The sequence below is a fragment of the Protopterus annectens genome, chromosome 5.part0, assembly GCF_019279795.1.
Source record: "Protopterus annectens isolate FY-2018-M chromosome 5.part0, PAN1.0, whole genome shotgun sequence".
NCBI lineage: Eukaryota > Metazoa > Chordata > Ceratodontiformes > Protopteridae > Protopterus > Protopterus annectens.
In genome coordinates, this window is record NC_056735.1 from 279,108,341 (window position 1) to 279,129,516 (window position 21,176).

The 21,176-nt window shown below is 38.0% G+C and overlaps 1 protein-coding gene across 1 annotated transcript in view; it reads right to left on the bottom strand.

Moving 5' to 3' along the window:
• Positions 1-21,176, bottom strand: part of LOC122802152 (putative protein TPRXL) — a 992,304-nt gene that overhangs the window by 876,491 nt on the left and 94,637 nt on the right. The window lies entirely within an intron of this gene.

Below are 21,176 nucleotides of genomic sequence, written 5' to 3' on the forward strand. Positions count from 1 at the left end.
GTAGATACCTGTCTCTACCCCATAGCTGTTTTAATTTCCAGTCCAGAAACTTGAATAAGGGTGAAATCTTGGATCCCTGAGCTGCTACTATAGGCCTGGGGGGGGGGGGATTCTTGATGTTCTTGTGTATTTTGGGTACTCCAAATATAGAAGGCATCCTCGGGTTCTTGTTCTCCAAATATAAGTAGGTGTTATAATCTATAACCCCTTGATCAAACAGGTCTTTAATAGCCATGTCAATTTTTTTATAACATATACTGATCTCATTGATTGGTACTTGCCTATAACGGGTTTCATCATATAAAATGGAGTTTATTTTACCCTCATACACAATCTTATCCATAAGGACTATACCTCCCCCTTTGTCTGGCTCCATAACTCTAACATTAGAAGTTTTACTGAGTTGGATAAGTAAGTCATGTTCGGGTAAATCAAGGTTTGGTGTAAATTTCTTATATCTTGATGTCTCCCTAATTTGCTTCTCTATTCTTAATTCCAGATTTTTCAACTGGGGATGTATAGGAGGATTGAAAGTACTGGACCTGCTGGGTACAGATCTATCCCCATTGTTGGAATCCGCTCCATATAAATTCTCCAGATTGAGCTTCCTTATAAAAAATGTAAAGTCCATAATAACCCTAGCTATATTGCTAGTTCGTTTGGGGACATATTTAAAGCCCTTAGTAAATAAGCTGAAAAGTAAATAAGCTGAAAAAAGTGTCCGTTACTGTTATATTACTATAGTTGAAAATGTAAAAGCTGGACCTACTAATGACTTCATAGTTGTCCCCTTTATGATGTATATTCATGGCAGGTGTGGGGGCTACCAGTTCTTGTTCCTGTTATTGTTGTAACCCCCTCCCTCTCTCTATGGATGAAATCCCCAGTGAAAATGGTTATTTCCTTTGTTGTTTTGTTGATTATGAATCCTATCCGAATACCTAGGAAGACGTTTGTGACTATCCACATCTCTACCCTCCATCTCACCCCCATCCCCACTTCCATGGTTGCCTTCAAATTACCGAAATTAGAAGCAGAAAATCTGTTACCATCTTTCAGGTATGTGGTGCAGGTAGGTGGAGGTGCAGGGTATTGCTGACCTTCCTGATACTCCTTAATGTCACAATTTAATTTCTTGTGTTTTCTGGCAAGTATGTCTTGACATTTTCTATCTAGCTGTACCCTAATATCATAATATCTTTTCTTTTCGTTTTCAACTGTGAACATTCAATCATTAAAAATCCTATTATTGTATGTCTCTATAGCTTCATTCAATTTACAAATTTCTTTCTGATTGTTCTTAATAATAGCTTGAACAATTTCCAAGCCACAATTATCAAAGGCTCTCAAAAGGTCAGTATGAAATTCACTTCCTGGTACAACATTGTTGGGATATTTAAATATCCTAAGACCTTTAGGCACAATATGCTTTTTAAGGCACTCACTCAAATAAATGCTGTCCAAATTTAAACTTTTGTACCTGTGAAGTACAGTCCGAAGTTGTTCTAAAGTATCAGAATATGTCTGATTGGTTTCCGTTGATACTAAAACCCGCTCAGGAAGTTCGAAATTCGGTTTACTCTGTAACCATTCCTGAAAACTGGAAGAAGGTGCTACTCCTGATACATTGCTCCTTGGGGACGTATTATCTATAGAAATGCTGGTAGAATTAAGTATATTAGGCATTTGTTGAAAGTTTTGTGAAGAATTACTGGAAATGCCAGTATTGGATCCACGGGCTGCACCATATGCATTTTGGTCAGGGGGTGGTCCTCCATCCCTGGATGGTTCTTGGTTCCTTAAAGTTGTATTGCTGGAAATGAATGCCAAAAGCCCGTGACTCAATGGAGTTAGTAATTCAATGAGCTGAGTTAGCTGACCCGCTAACTTATGAAATTCACCGACTTCAGACCCCAAAGGATGGTCTGACTGCTGAGTGGATTTGGTTTCTCCCTTACGAGGCTCCATAATTCAAACAAGCAACCACAAAACCAGAGACTCGATTGAATAATGCAACAAGTATCCAGAAAGAAATTCAGTCTTGAGGCGAAACCACAAAAACTAAAGCTTTATTAAAATAAATGCCAGTAATGACCATATAAAACGTTTTCATCAGTGAAAATCACTGACTTCAATCAGATACACAAGTAAAAACTCAAAAGCTGTTTAAATACTAGTCACAAGATGCATTAATTAAAGAAACCAATGACCAATTAGTATTTAAAGCACCAATTTCTGTTATAAACATTTGTAATGTAAGCTCCTTTGACTACAGTCTATTCTTGGACAATGTACAATATATCGGCAAAAAATACCTAACATATAACCAAATATTTAAAACAAAAAAAATGTATATATGGTACTAAACTAAGAACTACATATATATATATATATATATATATATCTTATACACAAAATACCATGAATATAACTTTAAGATTTATATACATTCTCACAGTTTTGCTGCTCTTAACTTGAGCAGTGGTACCGTAGATATGTTGTCATTTAAACCTGGTGTTCTATTAGCTTCCAGTATGATTTGCCAATAAGCCTCCCAATACTCTAATTTTGTTTCCAAAGGGCCACCTGTAGTTTCCCTGGGCAAAATTTCCAAAACAAAAAACACAAATTTAGCTTGATTGCACACCAGGGTATGCCTGTACAAAGCATTTTTGGAATTTTGTTTTTGAATTTCTTTCAAGTGTTCATATATTCTACGTCTCAAGTGTCTTTCTGTTTTCCCGACATAGAACCCATCACACATTTGGCACATAGCAATATATATTAACCCCTGTGTATTGCAATTAGAATACGTGGATGGTGTTATCCACCTATTTCTAGCTGAAATAAATACTTTATCAGTGTGGGAAATATTCTTGCATTGTGTGCAGGCCCCACATTTATATGTGCCTCTACGTTGATTGGAAAATACATTAACACATCCTCCTTGTTCCAATACATTTTTAATGTTACTCCCCTTACGAAAAACAATTTTCACTGTTTTCTCTTTTAGGTTAGGGAGATCAGTCGTCTTCTTCTTTTGGCTTTTCCCGGTTAGGGGTCGCCACATCGTATCACCTTGTCCGCTCATGATTGGCAGTGGAGTTTTATGATGTCGAGTTGCCAGCCTGGTGCCCAACCTTCCCACAGAAGGCACACACGCCCACACTCACACCAGTAAAGTCACAAAAACTTTCCCATTCTTTTTCCACTATGTTTTTGATTACTCCAGAATTGACACCATAGTCTGTAATAAAGGCTCTGTTAAATCCTGCTAGTGAATTTTGAACACTACTACTAACCGTGGATAGATGTATGTTTCCTGTGCCCAGGATAGGTTTATATTTATTATTCCTACCATCCCTCACTTCATTACTGATATTTGTAATAATATCTTCTGGATATCCTCTCTCTTGAAACATCAAGGTCAATTTTTGACATTCTAGATTGTAATCATAGTCATCAGAGGTCATTTGAGATGCCCTAACAAATTGTCCCTTGACTATACCTTTCTTCTGGTATATGGGATGGGAACTAGTGTATTGAATGTAAGTATTGGAAAAAGTAGGTTGTGTAAATTAATCACGGAGGGTTATCTGTCTGAATTTTCCTTAGACTACGGTGTGGTCAAACTATTCTTATTTCCAAGGGTTTGATCCTGTTATACAAAAGTGCAGAAAAGATTTCTTGAAGTGCGGTAATCAAAATAGCATGATTATATTTTTCTGGAAAAACCTCTTAAAATTATGCTATTTCTTCTACTGCAGGATTCAATGTCCAAAATGTATCTTTCATTAGAGAGTCAGGTTGTTAGTGTTTTTCTGTAATCTTGTCGGTCAGATATTTTTGTTTCGGACACATCCATTCTTGAAGCAATACAGTCTAAGTTAGTATTGATACTGCTGTGAAGCGATTTGATTAACGGATTGTTGTACAGGGTAAGGAGTGTGCTTCAAATCATAAAGGGAATGTTTATTTTTTTGATTTAACTGCTGCTGATTTTTTGTCTTCTTTTGAACCGGATTTGGATCTTTTATTTGCATTGTCTTTCTCTGGAGAGAGTAATGCTGAAAACTTAGTGCTTGGAATTTCATGTTGTTATAGTCTTGAGCCATAGTCTGTATATAAATATTTTGTTTAATTAACTTGCTTGTACAATTTTTGTAAATATATATATTACTGTTAGTCATAACCATTTATATAGTAAATAAACGCTATAATACCCAAGGATTTAAGACTGCAAATAAACTGTTTATAAAAAATGTCTTTTGCTTTGTCACAAGAAGAAACTGACAAGATTACAAAAAAACACTAACAACCTGACTCTCTAATGAAAGTTATCATGATAAGTTCTTTCCTTGAGAGAAGAAAATGAAAAGCAGCCTTCACCTTGTAAGTAAATATAACCAAGCTTAGGAGCACTGAAGTTTTTTTTTTTTTAAATTAGATGCCAATGTTCTTTTGTTCTTTCCTTAATGGCCAGATAGATGATGCTGGTGCTCAACCTCCAGCTGGGTGGTTTAATAGTTTGCACTGGTCTGCAACTGGTCCTTGAAAAGTTGAAAGGCATCTGTTTGACTGCTCATAATGTACTTACATGTCAAAATTTAAAAATTTTGACATTACTGACATTCCCATGGTGACATGAATATTCAGTGGTGTTCAACTTATGTTTTTCAGGGGACAAGCCCACCTGCACCCCACACCCCCCTGCATATTATATATACAAATTCTGAGACCGCACTACAGTGAGGAAAAGGCATATTTCCAGATCTCCACTGTAGTACGATCTCCAATCAAAAAGTCAATCTCAGATGTGTGAATGCACACTGGCATTCGCTAAAGTGGATTCAACCAATGCTCCATTCATTGTTCTGGTAACCTGGACAGCCCATTCGACCATCCATGTTTCGAACAGATGCCTTTCAACTTTGTCAGGGTAAACCCTCCAGCTTTAAACTCTTATTCTTTTTTATTTTCCTCTTGAATAATTTCAATCAAAGCAGTGTGTAACATTTATCTTGTGAAATTTAGATGTTATAGTAAACAGGCAGTTTGTTAATGAAAATAGCAGATGTTAGCAGATTTAGTTCAAAGCTGTCCATACATTAGGAGGCATACTGAACCGTAATTACCTTCAAAAATTGGAAGGAAAAAAATAGCCAAGCTAAAGTTTCCAGTGTGTGTGTGATGCCTTAAACCTCCCGTAATGGAGCATGGGATAAATGCAAATGACCCATTGGAATATCAGCATACCTATCAACTTGACCAGATTTTTGACTCATAATTTTGGTCTGTTCTTCATAAAATGTATAGTTTTCTGGCAACTCAGTGAGGATTGTAATCCCTAAATAATGACATATTTGTGAGATTAAAGACTTCATATCCTTCAGAAAAATGCATGTTAACACAAATCTTGTCAGACTAGCCACCATCTAAGTTTATAAGAGAAATATTTAAATTCTGTCCCTAATTTTGGGCCTTTTTCCCCTCATTATTTCAGGCTCTGTCCAAATTTCTTGCATTAAGAGGTTGAGAGGTATATCAAGTGTTTCCGCTACATGGATTCTGAATGCCCAAAGACTTTTTTCCTTTTTAAGTCTTTATGGGTACATTCAGGCCAATCAAGCCAAACCCCGCTAGCTGTGGACATCCATGTTTCAGCCTTGTTATGACCCAGCTAAACTACAATTACCACTGTACTTTAAAAAGTATAGCCAAACAATCCACTTATATCTGGCTGAAGAGGTCATAAAAAGGCCAAAACATGCAAATAGCAATTTTTGGGTTAATGCATCTGTTGCTTGTTATGTAATGATTCAACAGAATGAAGTGGTGGTTAAATTGATTAGTAACAGTGTTGCTAGGGTCTGTAGTCACTGAAATTGCATGCCTTGCAATGTTTTTGCATTCATCAGGTATATTTAAAAAATCTCAGTTTTGTATACTATTTTCTACCCTTACTGTATGCTTATCTTTTCTTCATGGTTGTGCAACTGTAGAGTTAGTATATATAAGTAAGGGTGTGGGATGCTGTACGAGGAATGCTTGTCCCCTGCACAAAATATTACATATGTCACCCATAGACCTCTCTCTACTATCCCTATTTTGGAGGAATGTTCCCATTTTCAGGCCTGATTTAGGATGTCTCTGTTTATGGAGGAATGTCCTATTTACAAGAGGATTTCCTCATCATACAATTTTCTGAATCTCATCACATGTGATTTTGAAGATGTTCAGTATACAGAAAACTATACTGCATGACTGACATATTAGTGGGAACAATATTTTAAATAACGAGGACAGACATCTTTCAACTCTGTTTTGCTGCAACAAAAATAAATGACCTTGTTTGATAGAATTTTGTGATAAAGTTCATTCAGGTTTTGCACTATCTCTTTGATAATGTGCTTAAATTTTTTCCATAATTTCTTTCACTCACTGTTTGTTAAATGTTTTTTATGAGTAGTAACCCATGCTCCTACTAGAATCTAGAAAAGTTGTATGTTATTTGGTATTTAAATGTTATGCTAATTAGCTGTACAGATTATTAGATGGATGTTTCTATTTTTCAGGGGCCTTTGTTCCTATTTTCAATGTCTGCAGGTTGAGAGGTACTCGCCTACAATTTAAGGGTTGAGTTTTGATAATTTGAACTCATTCAGTTCACTGTCAATTGATTACAATTTAAGTCCTCATACTGACGCCTTCTTGCTGACCTCTGAGGACAACCATATGGTACATCAGGCTTTGAACCCCCGGGTCAGGCTAACTGACAATACCCATACAGGAAATGGCAAAAGTGCTGACACTGTGTCCTGTTATACTGACAGCACTGAGATCAATGAGAAGACATTTAACGCTACCACTAAATGACTGACTCTCATGGTATCTGTGAGTCAGTTAAAGATCCATATTCTCCTTAAGCAAACTAGAAAATGTAGATACATATCCTTTATTACCCTTAGAAAAACAAATTTTCAGAAATCCATAATCAAGAAAGGAAAGTACACCTGCATGAGTCCCGCTTACCTGTAAGAGTAGATGTTTGAATTTGAAATTGCCTCGCTGGCATATGGGTTCTGTACCTGAGCAACCAACCAGCACTGAGCAGCTTTCCAGAGCTCAGAATTCCCTCATCTGACTCCCTGAAATAGGGAATTGACTAAGCTCCTCCCATCAAGGCAAACTTAATCCCATTCAAAGAAAGTCAGTCATTCTGTCTTTTAGTCATTAATAGGATGAACCGTGTACAACTAGAAGCAAAATTGCCTGAAACCAACCAATATGCAGCGATAAAACAGCACAAGCAAATAAAGTCAACCTTTAATACAATAAGGGTGGATACCATTGAACTATATTTAAAATAAGGGGATGGTGGGTGCTGCCACTGAGACAGTGTGAAATTCGAAAATCTACTGGTATTAGTAAGTAGGACTTACACAACTGAACTATGTTCACCATTTCTACTGCCTCAGTAGCATATGGATAAATTCCCAAAGCTTACACTGCTTGGAAGGAGGTAGAATAAGTATCCAAGATGCCCTGGAGAATGGTCCTCACAAAGCTTGCTCTGGAACTTGACAAAGAATCACATTTGTAGCGATTTATAAGGGTAAGAAAAGATTACCAAGTTTCTAGCTCTAGAATGCTTCTATAGTTTTTGCCTTTCCAGTATGCCATCAAAGAGGGAATAGATTTACCATGGTGGTAGACCTGGAGACCATAAGTGGTGAAAAACTTTTAAGGCATGAATCACTAACATTCCTTTGATGTTTGCTTTGCAGCTTCTGAAGGACCAAATTTGCCTTGCACTTGAGCTCCCATGTATACCTTTCTCCATGAAAAATCTACTGAGTCCATCTAGACCAATTGCTAGGGTTCTGGGGGGGTAGGCCTGGACTGACAGACATCTGATCCCTCCACCACTGTAACTCTTGTTTTACAAAATTCTGCACTGGGGCCTGGAATTCTAAGGGATGCAGGTGCTGGGTCCAAATTTTTAAGTAACACTTGGAGTCTGGCCTGTGGTGTCATGAGGATCAATGATGCCATAAGGCCAAGAATTTTGAGAAACTGTCTTGCAGAAGCAGTTTCTTGAAGAGAGAAATCCCTCAAAATCTTCTGAACAGTCAGTAGTGTGTCTCACGGTAGAAAGGCCATACTTTTTTCTGTGTCCATCATACACCCCAGGAGGACAATTCTTTGTGAGGGTCTGAGAAACGACATTCATGAGCTCAAATTTAAGTTAGTGGCAATTAGTATTAGATGATAAACATCCTTCAGATCTAAAGTCACCATGAAACAGTGATCAAGAAGGAGTAGAATCATTTGCAAGCTGAGTATTTTAAATCTGGGTACTTTCAGAAAGATATTTAGGTACTCCAAATTAACACTATTCTCTGCAATAGCTCCTATTTGAGTATACAAAGATTCTGGTGCAAAATCATTTTATTTTTTGTGGGGCAAGAACTGGTTGTATAACCTCTGCTTGCAACTTGAAGGATTACCGAAATGAACAGGCATGTCCACTTTGGAGTGTGCAGGGGGTTTTCCTGAAGGGAGGAGTATTTTCTGTCTACTGCCAAGAGTATTCTTACCAAATTATTTTCAGCACCCACTTATCTGTGACAATTTGTGGCTAGGCTGCTGGAGTGAGCAAAAGCCTGGAGGAAAGTGAAGTGGAGGAGGGACAGGAGAAAGGAAAGAGATGCACTGAGTTCTTGGCATAGTCATTCTTTAGCAAGGCAAAAATCTTTTTTTGTGGGGAGGAACCTTCCTATTTAGTTTGGAAACAGTGTTCTCATGCCATTTCCTCTAGGTACCCTCACACTCTTAGTGTGTGATATTTTTTTCTGCTTTTGAGTCGGATACCTTGTTAGGGGAAAACCTGGAAATATGAAACATTCTACATACCCTGTGCATCAATTTACCTCTATCATCCCAGAAACAGTTTAAATTGTGCTAACCCTTGTTCTAAAATCTGATTTGTGTAAAGAGCACACAAAGTCAAAATCAGACTACCAAGTAAAGTTAACTTGCCACAAAAATCCAATCAATGCCCTTGAATCAAACAAAAATCTTTTAAAAACAGCATAAATAACCTTTTAGAGAGATCCTTGTCCAAAATGAAAAAAATCTCCACAGAAAATGCAAATAAAATAATTTGTGGTAAAGTCACGATTTAATGATAAAAACTGTTATAGCAGTGTTAAACTCGCACTAAATATAAAAATAAAGAAAAAAGTGAAAAATGCAATATTTTCCCATTAGGACTTCAAAGTGAAACAGACTTCTTGGCACCCTGGCAAGAGACAGTCCTTAGTGTTCACCTGACACCACAGAACTTCAGTTTCCCAGCATGAGTAGTAAAACACTTTTGAACAGCCCCATGACTGCTTAAAAGCAGTATTAAAAAAACACAGCAGTAAGTTAGAATTCCCAGAGGGATTAACAGGACTAGTAAATAGCAAGTACATTAAAATAAAAAGTTAGCAACGCACACACAAATATATATATATATATATATATATATATATATATATATCATTATTTTTAAATAAACCAGAAAGCAAACATATAACAACAAGGAAGGGACATTCCCAAAAGGTTTTTATCTGAGTCCAGAAGCTGTAATCTACCAATGCAAACTGCTGAGGAGATTCAACTATGTAACTCCCTACTGTTTAGCACTAAAAACAGAATAACTGAATTTCTGCTACAGGAGTTAGGTTTCCCCTGATGGGGGAGGCTTAGCCAATCCCCTGTCACAGAGAGCCAGAGGATGGGATTCTAAGCTTTGGAAGGCCATCAGTTATGCAGGCACTGAACCCCTATGCCACTGAGAAAGTGTGAATGTTTAGCATTATACATAAAGCAAAAGTAAAACGCATAAGCACTTGTCAGGATAGCTGTTCTTTGATACCAAGCAGATAACAGAAACAGCTATTATTTTCTCTTCTTGAAATATCTGTAATATGTTAAGAAAAAAAGGGAGACAGACTAGCTCTCTTGCCATCATATTACAAACCAATTGTAAAGCCTGCATTAAAAAATGTAATGTCATCTGCTGTATTCCACTGAATTTTAATTCCCTGGAGTTCCTAACTGAGAAAGCAGACTGATGTCTTGTCTTGATGAACTCCAAAAAGAACATACTACCAGGTGAGGGTGGGGTTGGCAATATTCTCCTGTTGGAAAAACTATCCAAGGAAGATCAATAATTAGGAACTGAACTCAACAGTTTTAAGCCTCATCCTCTTTACTCTCATCCAAGTGCAGGATTAATACAGAAAATATCTTGTGGTCAGCAGAATGTCAATCAAATTCTCAAGATCAGAGTTACTTTATTCAGTAACCATCTGATCATAATTGTCTGGGGTATAAAGCAGCTGTACGATTAAAGCATAATAAGCCACTGTGAATGATGCAGACCACTCTGCTAAGAGTGCAGTTACACGCAGGAGTCACCAAGTTATAGTGCTTCAATTATCACACTGATGTGTCTGTAAGAAACTGACTAAGGGCAGAATATTGACCCAATTATGGACTTGGTATTGTAGGAGCTGTAAGAAGATACTTAACACAGCATGTCACTAAGTAGGAATGGGAAGTGGTATCCCCCCCGAATGTTAAAGTTTTCATTGATGACAAAGGTATAGTTATGAACTGCTGCCAGTTTGTAGACAATTGTACATTTAGTGATACATAAAAGACTGGTAAACATAAGTACAAAGGAAATTTTAAAATGGTCACTAATCAGGGATTCATACATAAACCATCTGAGGTCAGCATCACTTTGAAAGGCTGAGGTTAACACCAGACTGGAAAACATTTTCCTATTCACCAAAAGTAGCTTTCCACCTTTTATTCTGGTATACAAGGCTGGTCCAGACAGACAATGAAAATGGACATTATTAAGGGAGGCTTATTTTCTCACATTTTGGGACATGACATTGTGATGTCTGCCATATATGCTTTATGTATATGAATCAAAGCTTCCAAGCATATAATGCATTAAGTGAGGTCATGTTGGCAAGCATCATGCAGTATGAATCAAAGCTTCCAAGCATATAATGCATTAAGTGAGGTCATGTTAGCAAGCATCATGCAGTACAGTGCATGACAGTGAGCAGAAAAATAAAACAGCAAATTGTTGTACTGCAAAACAAAAATGTGTTTTGAAAACTGCTTGGTATTACTCACATGAAGGATTAACAGAGTCACCTCAAGGGAAACAAACTAAAACCACTGCAAGATTTGGGGAGATTAAGTTGGCTAACCATACCTTTTATTTTTCCTGAAATATATGCAAATCAATCAGACAAAACAAGTTAACTTCAGTTTCCAATAATATCCTCTTAACCTTTACTTTGACTATATGAACAGTCCCAGTCAGTACAGCATGTCTTTAGTACAAACTGGCAAACATTAGCCAGCTCTGGTGACACAGAAGGATAGAAAACTGATGATGTCCCATGCAAACAGAGTTCAATTAGCACTTAATGAAGCTGGCAGAAGAGGAATGGATGGGTCCATCACTGGGAGGGAGGTGGGGAGAAGCTGATAGCATAGAGTTCTAATCCTTTGGAGATGGGACAAAATATGAAGATGCTGTATAGCGGCAGGAGTGTGGTACCCAAAATCTGCTGACTAGCACTAGCCTGCAGGAAGTGCATGGAAATGTGCACATCTACTTTCATATGGGCAAAGTGTAGCGGTTTTAGTTGTTGTCATGGGTATGAGGGTTGCATACCCCCCACAGCTTGGTGTTAGGGTATCCCTAACATGTCCTGACTACCACGATGTTGATGAAGAGCACAAGCTACCCTCATGCTGCCTGAATAATGGCATTCTCAGACAGCTCCAGCCCCATACTGTACAGGGCACATCTCAAGTGTGGGGAATGAATGGGCAGAGACTGACGGGGCAAGCTTGATGATAAGCAGGCATAACAGAGAGGCACACAGAAAAAAGAAATCCTAAGTAGCAATTAATGAAGAATATAGATATTGGATATCGAAATTAAAAATATGCTTCATGAGATGTTGAAACACTCTTATATTAGACTTTGCTTTAGCACTTATGAAATATTGTAGTAATATGAAACGAGTTGTTTACTTTTTACAGATTAAATGCTAAGCTACTGCACTGAAATTAGCACAATCACTTTCAGGAAATTAAATAAGTAAACCCTAGACGTTATAAAAAAAGTGCCAGTAATCTGAGCAAATCGAAACAAACACTGATACAAGTCTTAATTAGCTCAAAGAAAAAAAAAAACGTGCTTAAGGTGAGGCTCCTGATGTCATGTAGTTACTGGCTAAACACTCATTTATTTTCTTTGGGGATTCTAAAAGTAAAGTAGGATAAAAAGTGAGATGATAAAAGGCTCAGTATCTTAATGAAGTACATTATAAGAAATCACTAACCTTGAAAACTAGTTGTAGAGGGGAGACAGTAGGCCCTAGTAAAACTAAAAATTCAAATAATGCCTATAAGCAGTCAAGAATAAATGCTTTGCTGAGTCAGGAATATAAGATCCCACTCAGATAATACCATGGACTAGAACAATGACAGCAACAGCAACTCAACAACTGCCAAGGAGTAGCTGAAGCAAAATAACAGCACTGCAGCAAGCCACGTGCGGGACTTCAAAAGGAAGACATCATTGTAGTGCACTTGTTTCAGGTGGCCAGGCAAGGCTGTGGCAAGACTTTCCCCTGATATTTTCAAACTTTTAAAACATTGTGATGCCAGATGTGGGGACGCTTTGGATTACCTTGAAGCACATGGAGCAGTCGCATGATTGCACTTAACACACACACACAGACACACAGACACACACACACACCAAAACCCTTGCAAGCATTAGCACACTGCATGGAAATGATCAGTCACTCTGAAAGACAGCACAACCCTGCACTCAGCCTATCAATCACTGTGACACCAAAAATGCACATAAGAAATCTCCAGTCCCTCACCCTACACAACACGTTTGGTCACTCAGATAGCCCTCACACATAAACATGCTTTCTCTCACATCCACCTGCATAGACTTATCACAAGCTGCCAAAGATCACATGCAAGCACCCACACACACATACACAAACACACACAGACACACATACACACACTTGATCTTATCAGAAGCAGCCAAAGATCACGTACGTATGCAAGCGCCCACATGCACACACACTTGATCTATCTTAAACACTAATAAATCTCATGCATAATACATTTTCAACCAGTGACTCTACACCTCTGAATTGAATACTCTGCAAGCACACCTACCTGCATGCAGCAGACCAACTCATCAACATATTGTTACCCATATGCTCTGCAAATCTGCTATACAGTAACAACCACTTAATATACAGGATAGAACTTCACCTAGCAAACTGATATCAGTGTGTGTACACACTCTCAGTGAATGTGCATACCTGACATGTATGCACATTCAATAAATATATCAATCAGAAATCTTTGACAAGATGGCACTCATCACACAAGAATATGATAAACTGTCCTATACTTGAAAGGTCACTAATGGCAAAATACCACTTTCCAATGAATGCAAGCAAATATTCGTTATGCACAAATATTCATCATAATCCCCTTCTTTTTCCCCATTTTCTACAGGGGGTCAGGGGGTCACTTCAACTGTCATCTCTCCCAATATATTGCTACTCTTCTACCTTTTCAGTAGCCATGCCGGACTGTCGCAGGTCTTCTGTCACACAATCCATCCATCCATCATTTTGCTGGATGCCCTCATTACCTTTGCTTTCCATTTCTTCCATACTTTCTTCACCAAATTGTCTTCTGCTTTCTTGGACATGTGCCTGAATCACCACAGTCTATTCTCTTTGACCGTTTCTGTAATTTGAGCTACTTTGGCTTCTCTGTAGCTCCTCACTATGTCAATAGTTGACTTCAGCACTTTGACATATGTAGAAATATCAACCGATGGACTCTGCAGCACTCTGCATGAATGATTCAACACTGTCAGCACATCATACCAAACCACTAAACATACAATGAAATGGTACTGCATAAGTTCTGAGCACAGTCCTTTTGTCTGTTGGTATTACGCAGCGTCACTTGTATATAAAGCTTAACCTATCTTCTGTAATGCTTCCATGACTCCCTTCAGTTGAAACTGTACTGTCTTGATGGAGTCTAAACTGAATTGCCAGTGAGTCTGCGACAGTGACTTCACAGTGACATTTATACATTGTTTTAAAATCTGCCATCTGCTTGTTTATGCTGAATACAGTATGGAAACATTTTGTAGACATTCAAGGAAAGGCTCTACTTGTAGTGATAAATCTGCACCATCACTAACTATAAGATTTAAATTGAGGCAGGCACATGGCACATAAAATGCTCTTGAATTAATTTGTTTTATCAGAGTATGCAGTCCAGCTCATTTCACCTTTCATATTGCTACCACTGTCTTAACCCTACCCTCAACAATCATTAATATCCAGTTGATGATGCAGTGCACCTTTGAGCCCTGCTTCAGTCATATCATTCACAGGAACAACTCCTAAAAAGTGTTCCTCAGCTGTGGCTGCAGTCCTTGAAACATTCACATACCTGAGTAACCAGACTAGTTATGTCCACCTACTCTTTAGTCCGTTCTCCTTTTTCTTCCATTTGAGCATGCATGCTGCTTGCTCTGGTACTCATCATGGCAGTGTAAAGCTCCAGACATCTGTCTCCATGCTCTGTAACCACCTGACTAAAGAAGGTGGTTTGAATGTCCAAATCACTTGCATAGAAAGTTAAACAGCTGTCTTTTGAGACAGAATATGTCAATCAAGTGAGTTTTGCTCTCTCCCCACTATGCAGCATGTAGAAATAGTTATCTGATGAAAATCTCCTTTTCTGTTCATTTACTAGGAATTGCAGTAACATCACTTGCACAGGTCGAAGATTGATGGCAGCTACCCTAAACTCATCCCTTATCAAGTCTGGCCAAGATCATAGATCCTCAAATGATACACTGACCATACCTTTCAACCTCTTAGAGCAAGAAATCTGGACAAAGCCAAACATGTAAGTGGGACAAAGGCCCAAACAATAGGGACATTTTTTAAATATTAGTCTTACAAACTTAGAAAGTTGATAGAATAACAGGTTTTGCATTAGCATGAATTTTCTGAAGAGTATGACACCTGAAACTCAAATGTCTGTCATTATTTTCTAACTTAAATCTTTAGTAATTACCACTAATTTGCCAGAAAATCACAATTTTATAAAAAAACGGACCAAAAATATGAGGCAAAATCTGGACATTCTGCAAAAATCTGTACAGTCGAGAGGTATGACCCACTGATACTCTCTGCAAGTCATAGATGGCCAAATGTATAGCCTGCTTCTGTGTCAAACTCTGGTGATCCTGGCAGCACCTCTAAAGATGAATCTTCACATGTTGGCATAATTTCTTCTATGATAATGGCCATAGGTTCACAGGAGGCTGCCTGTGGTGCAACTGCAATAGAACTGGCACTTTCTCTGGTAAGGATACTGGGATCATAGTGGGTAACTTGTACTGTAGAACCACTGTGTTCTACTGCAGGTAGACATTTTGCTAAATCTCCCTTCTCTGATGACAGACAGAAAAATTTCCTAACGCAGCCTTGCTGTCTCTCTGCATCCTCAGTCCTCTGCTGCTGAAGCTTTTTTTTTTTCTGCTCCTGATAAATGCAAGCTCTTCATTATTTCTATCTGGGAATGGAAGTAAACCAGAATTGTTACACATCCAAACATCATTTTTTTTCATCATGTTAGTAAACAGCACTACACTTCAGGTAAAGGTTCCAAAACTTCTTTCTTTGTTTTACCCTAGGCCACATTTTACCTACGCAAAGTGTGTGCAATAGCAGGCTTTAAGAGGTTAGCATTCTGAACGTTTATTCTGAGGGTGACAGTACGTGCCAGATTATATATGTAAATCAGCAATAAACAGAATAAAGTCGAATTTGACAATAATGAAATATTGCCCATCAGATTTACTTGATTGACACATTGAGGCACACTCTCAACAATGAGGTGCCCCACACCACAAATCATGAAATACAAACTCCAAACCAGCCAACCAGTGTAAGCTACAAGTGTTTTAAATGTAAGCTCAAGCTATAAACTTAACACTTACTGCCTAACACATTGCCTGTGATACTTGAGATGCTTGCTGTCTTTGCTATTGCTTACATAGTATAATCACATAGCACACTATATGTCTGTGTATTATTCTCCAAACCTCTACCTTATAATGCTAGTACTCCTACAAATACACATACTAGAAAAACAATCCCAAATATCTGGTCTATAAGAAGGCAGTACTACCATCTCTCTAGAGCAGCATCTTCATATGATAGGTACAGTGGATATAAAAAGTGTATACACCCCTGTTAAAATGGCAGGTTTTGTGAGATAAAAAAAAATGAGACCACAATAAATCATTTCAAAACTTTTCCCACCTTTAATGTGACCTATGACCTGTACAATTCAATTGAAAAACAAACAAATCTGTCAGGGGAAAAATAAACATATAATAAGCTGGTTGCATAAGCGTGCAAACCCTTAAACTAATACTTTTTTGAAGCATCGTTTGATTTAATTACAGCATTCAGTCTTCTTGGGTACACACCTGCCATCAATTAAAGATACTCTGATTAACCCAAATAAAGTTCAGCTGTCCTACTAGGATTTTCCTGACATTTACTCAGTTCACTGCTACAGCAAAAGCCATGGTTCACAGAGAGCTTACAAAGCATCAAAGGGATCTCATTGTTGAAAGGTAGCAGTCAAGAGAAGGGTACAAAAAATTTCCACAGCACTAGATATACCATGGAACACAGTGAAGACCATCATCGAAAAGTGGAGAAAATATGGGATAACATTGATGTTGCAAAGAACTGGACATCCCTCAAAAAAGTGATGAAAAGACAAGATGAAAACTGGTTAGGGAGGCTGCCAAAAGACCTACAGCAACACTGAAGGAGCTGCAGGAATTTCTGGCAAGTACTGGTTGTGTACTACATGTAACAATAATCTCTCATATTCTCCATATATATGGACTATGGGGTAGGGTTGCAAGACTGAAGCCTTTTCTTACACAGAAAAACATCCAGGCCCAGCTAAAATTTGCAAAACAATACATCAAGTTTCCCAAAAGAATGTGGGAAAATGTGTTATGGTCTGATGAGATCATGGTTGAACTTTTTGCCCATGATTCCAACAGGTACATTTGGTGCAAAAACACTTCACATCACCAAAAGAACAACATCCCCATGGTGAAGCATGGTGGTGGCAGTATCATGCTTTGGGGTTGCTTTTCTTCAGCTGGAACTGGGGCTTTAGTCAAGGTGGAAGGAATTATGATCAGTTCCAAATACCAGTCACTTTTGGCCCAAAACCTTCAAGCATCTGCTAGAAAGCTGAAGATGAAGAGGAATTTCACCTTTCAACATGACAATGACCCCAAGCATACACCCAAATCAACCAAAGAATGACTTTACCAGAAGAAAATCAAAATTTTGGAATGGCCCAGCCAGAGCCCAGATGTAAATCAAATAGAAAATCTGTGGGGTGTCCTGAAGAGGGCTGTGCACAAGAGATGCCCTCGCAATCTGACAGATTTGGAGTTCTTTTGTAAGTAAGAGTGGGCAAATATTGCCAAGTCAAGATGTGCCATACTGATAGACTCCTACCCAAGAAGACTAAATGCTGTAATTAAATCAAAAGGTGCTTCAACAAATTATTAGTTTAAGGATATGCACACATGCCACCAGCTTATTGTACGTTTTTTATGTTTTATATTTTTTCCCATAACAGATTTGTTTATTTTTCAATTATATTGTACAGGTCACATTAAAGGTGGTAAAAGTTTTTAAAATGATTTATTGTGGTCTCATTTTTTTATATCATAAAAACCTGGCATTTTAACGGGTGTATACACTTTTTATAGCCACTGTACATTTGATACAAAAGTATCTGATCTCATCAAACCAATCTCAAAGTGGTATGTCTCAATGACCCACATGGCGATGACTGCAGTGCTAAGGCCTGACCACCGTTAAATGCATTTGGGGTCAGCAGAAAAAAAGAAGCACCCCCCTCCCCATTTTATTTGTACTGTGTAGTGTAAGTGGAATTGTTTACCAGCCACAACCACACTAAGTAGTGTCATTGTAGTGCTTTTAATACAGGCAGAAAGAATGTAGAACTATGAAAAGATGTCATGTAACCCCAAGCCAGCCTACTTTACAATTAAGACAATGAATTGTTGATTAAAATGCACCATACTAAGATAACTACGAGCCACAAAATCCATGGTGCAAAGTACAGCCAACAAGAAAAGTGACCAGTTGATGCCATTAGCTACAAATGCACCATAGGTAGGAAAGAGTAACAGGGGCCAACAAGCAAAAAGAACTGTAATGCAGGCAGATCATATACCAGAAAAATGGGTTAACTTCCAAAAAGTCATGTTAGTATGACTGCAGGCACAAAAGAATGGGCAACCAATAGGCAAAACCAAAGTGTACTTAAAAAAAAAAAAATGATGCACCCAAAAAACATATAGATTCATAGATAATTACTAAGCTAGCTACCACTGAGGGCCATTTTAAGCCTAGCCAATTTCCCTTTTTGTGCTCAAAATAACCTATCCTGTTTGATTATAAAATGGCCTTACACATCATAATGGTCGATAACCGTATATTAACTCTAATGAGAATAACTGGGATTATACCATAGATAATTTCAGAGGGCTTGTGTATGGGATAACGCATTTAGGAGCTGTCCCTGTCCATTAGTAGTATAGGGGACAGTCCTGGGGTAAATTTTCTGTTTCCTATTTATACATTCAAGTTGTGCTCGAATATGAACAGGGATAAACTTTGTTTAATGTGGACAGGGAGTCTGTTCCACAGCAGTGATATCCTCGGTGAGATATATCTGTCCTGCAAACCATTCTGTTGATGTTGCATAAGAGGCTTAGATCCCTAGACTCATACCTCTCAAGAGTACAGATTTTCACAGAATGTCCAGATTTTTTCCTCATATTTTTGTTTCATTTTTCATAAAATTTTAGTTTTCTAGCAAATTAGTGGCAAATCATTAAAGACTGAAGTTAAACAATAATGAGACATTTGAGTCTCAGATGTCATACCATTCGGAAAATGTATGCTAACATAAATCCTGTTAGTCTATCAACTTTCTAAGTTTGTAAGAGCAATATTTAAAAATTGTCCCTATTTTTTTGGGCCTTTGTCCCACTTTTATTTATGGCTTTGCCCAGATTTCTAGCTCTAAGAGGTTGAGAGGTATGCCTAGACTTAGTATTTCTGCTGCCATTTGACTTGCTGATGTACAGTAAATCCATTATTAATGGATCAGAAGATGCTTTGTATGCCAGACAGATGTCACCTCTTAGCAGCCTATTGGATACCAAGTATAGTGACATAACTTTGAGTTGGTCCACGTAGGACATGTTGTTTAGGCCTTGCATCCTTTTAGTGAGGTATCTCTGTGGCCATCCCAGTTGTTGCATTTGTCTGGACAGATACTTGCCAAAGGGGGAATTATATTCAATGACTGGCCTAAAAAAGGGCAGAGTAAACAGGGACAATGACATCTCTAGATTTAGAGACAATCCCTTTGTTTATAAGCTGTGCAATATAGAAGGACTTTCTTACAACAATAGACACATGTTGGTCACAAGTTAGGTCACTGTCCACAAAATTTCCCAACTCCCAAACAACTGGGTTAACTCTTATGAGCGTATTATCAATGTGTTAGCTCCCTGAGGCAGATGACTTCCCAAAGGATACAATAATGCATTTTTTGGCATTTAGTTCATTCCATGATTTTCCTACCAATTATTTATTTGAAACAAACCTTCCATCACAGTGGCTAAGACATTTGGCGATTCAGTGACTGCTCCTAATTTAGTCAGCCAAAGCCCATTAATATTGGTCTTCAGAAAATTAGATGCCAGACAGAAGATGCCCCAGCACAGAACACTGGGGACTCCACTGGTAACTGGTTTCTTTGTGGAAGGAATTTCTTCTATTTTGATTATCTGCATCCAATCTGTGAGCCAGTTGGCAATCCAGTAGATGACATAGAGGTTTATTCCCAGTTTATTTAGCTGCTCTATTATGTCTGAGTAGGGAACTGTGTCCGAAGCTTTGGCCAGGTCACTTATGTGGTATATAAACCATTTTGCCTACATCCACTGCTTTGGTGACTTTTTCAAAAAAAAGTCCACAAAGTTAAGTAAGCACGACTTTCCCTTGATGAATCCAAATTGAGATGGATCCAGTGTTTGGAGTTTACCTACATCCTGACTGATTTATTCCATAAGTCTTTCCATGGATTTGCATAGAAGGCTGATCAAATTTATGGGTCTGTAATTGCCTGGATTTGTGGAAGGTCCTCCTTTATGCAGGGGAATGACTCTAGCTGTTCTCCATTCCCTTGGTACAAAACCTGTATAAAGGTTGAGATAGAATGGCTCCCTACTGTAATGTCAGCACTTGAAACTTTTTTTATGGGAGGTGGCAATCCCATTTGTACCCACCAAGGGAGGGCAAATCCCTCATACCCCTGAACATATAAATAGCATCTCAGACTTAGTATATCTAAGTTTATTCTTTCAGCCATTCAGTCTCCATGTTTCGGGATTCGGTCTAGCAGGTCCCAACATTTCAAATGGTGACTGATTGCACAGTGTTTTTAGGGGTGTGACTAAATCATGCTTCATGATTTTTAAGATGCATCTAGGAATATTGTCAAGACCCTTCAATTAAATATTTTTAGCTTTTGATAGCAATTTTAGGAATTGATCTTATGAACATGTCTGTTTAGGTGATATCACTTACTATTGTACCACAGGCAGAAAAACTGTAGAATAACAGTGACCATTAGACTAAAAGAGCTGAAAGACAATGGCTCAAATTCTGGGACAGATGCTCAATATTTCTATTATAACATTAAATGAGCATACACGAATTTTGTTATAAAAGGTATTCCATTAGCCTATATTTTTTGAAGGACAATAACGGTGAAACTGCAGCAATGACAATGTCTTGGGAGAGCCACAAAATTTCAAGGAAAACAAAAAATTGGTGGCTACCTCAGGATATTCTGCAAGCTTCCTC